The sequence below is a fragment of the Passer montanus genome, unplaced genomic scaffold (assembly GCF_014805655.1).
Source record: "Passer montanus isolate IOZ18808 unplaced genomic scaffold, ASM1480565v1 scaffold904, whole genome shotgun sequence".
Taxonomy (NCBI): domain Eukaryota; kingdom Metazoa; phylum Chordata; class Aves; order Passeriformes; family Passeridae; genus Passer; species Passer montanus.
The window spans coordinates 5721-7887 of NW_024374413.1; the positions used below are offsets into that span (position 1 = coordinate 5721).

Consider the following 2167-nt stretch of genomic DNA (forward strand, 5'->3'; position numbering starts at 1 on the left):
GCTGCGGGGCCCCCCCGGCCCCATGGGCTTCACCGGGCGCCCCGGGCCCACGGTGAGAACGGGGGAATTTGGGGAAATTTGGGCAATTTGGGGCATTTTGGGCATTTTGGGGGGAATTTGGGGCATTTTGGGGGGAATTTGGGGGATTTTGGGGCATTTTGAGGGGAATTTGGGGCATTTTGGGGGAATTTGGGGCATTTTGGGGGGAATTTGGGGGATTTTGGGGCATTTTGAGGGGAATTTGGGGGAATTTGGGGCATTTTGGGGGGAATTTGGGGGTATTTGGGTTGAATTTGGGGCATTTTGGGGTTGAATTTGGGCATTTTGGGCCGATTTTGGGGCATTCTGGGACATTTTGGGGTGAATTTGGGGCATTTTGGGGGAATTTGGGTAAGTTGGGGATGGTTTTGGGCTGATTTTGGGTGAATTTCGGGGTGATTTGGGGCTGATTTTGAGGATGATTTTGAGTGAATGTTGGGGTGATTTTGCTGTAATTTTGGGATTATATTGTTGTAAATTTGATATAATTTTGGGCTGATTTTGGGTGGATTTGGGTGATTTTCAGGGTGTTTTTTAGGTGATTTTTCGTGTAATTTTGATGCAATTTTGGGCTGATTTTGGGTGAATTTGGGTGAATTTTGGGGTGATTTGGGGATGGTTTTCGGGGTGAATTTCGGGCTGATTTTGGGCTGATTTTGGTGATTTTTGGGGTGAATTTTTGGGCTGATTTTGGTGCAATTTTGGGCTGATTTTGGCGATTTTCAGGGTGAATTTTGGGCTGATGTTGGGGCTGATTTTGGTGTAATTTTGGGGCTGATTTTGGGGCTGATTTTGGTGTAATTTTGGGGCTGATTTTGGTGTAATTTTGGGCTGATTTTGGGTGAATTTGGGTGATTTTCAGGGTGTTTTTTAGGTGATTTTTCGTGTAATTTTGATGCAATTTTGGGCTGATTTTGGGTGAATTTGGGTGATTTTCAGGGTGTTTTTTAGGTGATTTTTCGTGTAATTTTGATGCAATTTTGGGCTGATTTTGGGTGAATTTGGGTGAATTTTGGGGTGATTTGGGGATGGTTTTCGGGGTGAATTTCGGGCTGATTTTGGGCTGATTTTGGTGATTTTTGGGGTGAATTTTTGGGCTGATTTTGGTGCAATTTTGGGCTGATTTTGGCGATTTTCAGGGTGAATTTTGGGCTGATGTTGGGGCTGATTTTGGTGTAATTTTGGGGCTAATTTTGGGGCTGATTTTGGTGTAATTTTGGGCTGATTTTTGGGGTGAATTTTGTGCTGATTTTGGGCTGGTTTTAGTGATTTTTGGGGTGAATTTTGGGCGGATTTTGTGCTGTTTTTGGGCATTTTCGGGGTGGATTTTGGTGTAATTTTGGGCTGATTTTGGCAATTTTCGGGGTGGATTTTGGGCTGGTTTTGGGGCTGATTTTGGTGTGATTTTGGGTGAATTTTGGAGCTGATTTTGGTGTAATTTTGGGGCTGATTTTGTGCTGATTTTGGGTGAATTTTGGGGCTGATTTTGGGCTGGTTTTAGTGATTTTTGGGGTGAATTTTGGGCGGATTTTGTGCTGTTTTTGGGCTGATTTTGGGCTGGTTTTGGTGATTTTCGGGGTGAATTTTGGGCTGATTTTGGGGCTGATTTTGGCGATTTTCGGGGTGAATTTTGGGCTGATTTTGGGGCTGATTTTGGGGCTGATTTTGGCGATTTTCGGGGTGAATTTTGGGCTGGTTTTGGGGCTGATTTTGGCAATTTTCGGGGTGGATTTTGGGCTGATTTTGGGCTGATTTTGGCGATTTTCGGGGTGAATTTTGGGCTGATTTTTGGGGTGAATTTTGTGCTGTTTTTGGGCTGGTTTTGGCGATTTTCGGGCCCCCCCAGGGCCAGCCCGGCAGCTCCGGCCTCAAGGGCGAAAGCGGCGACTTCGGGCCCCAGGTGAGACCCCGAAATTTGGGGGGGGGGAGGGGGGAATTTGGGACCCCCAAACTCCCCCAGACCCCTCCCCCACCCCAGATCCCCCCCAAAATTCCCCAAAATTCCCCAAATTTCCGATTTTTGGGTGGGATTTTGGGGGGTTTCACCCCTTTTTTCCCCCCAGGGCCGCCCAGGAGCCGACGGCGCCCGGGGGCTCCCGGGGGTCCCCGGGCTCAAGGTAAGAATTTG

General features: G+C 47.3%; 1 long non-coding RNA gene across 1 annotated transcript in view; it reads left to right on the forward strand.

The window, feature by feature from the left end:
• The window catches only part of LOC120495791, a 7325-nt gene extending 5385 nt beyond the window's left edge, over positions 1-1940 (forward strand). Inside the window, exon 4 of the long non-coding RNA XR_005626145.1 lies at positions 1886-1940. This is a non-coding gene — a long non-coding RNA (uncharacterized LOC120495791). The remainder of the gene's footprint in view (positions 1-1885) is intronic.
• Positions 1941-2167: the final 227 nt, after the last annotated feature.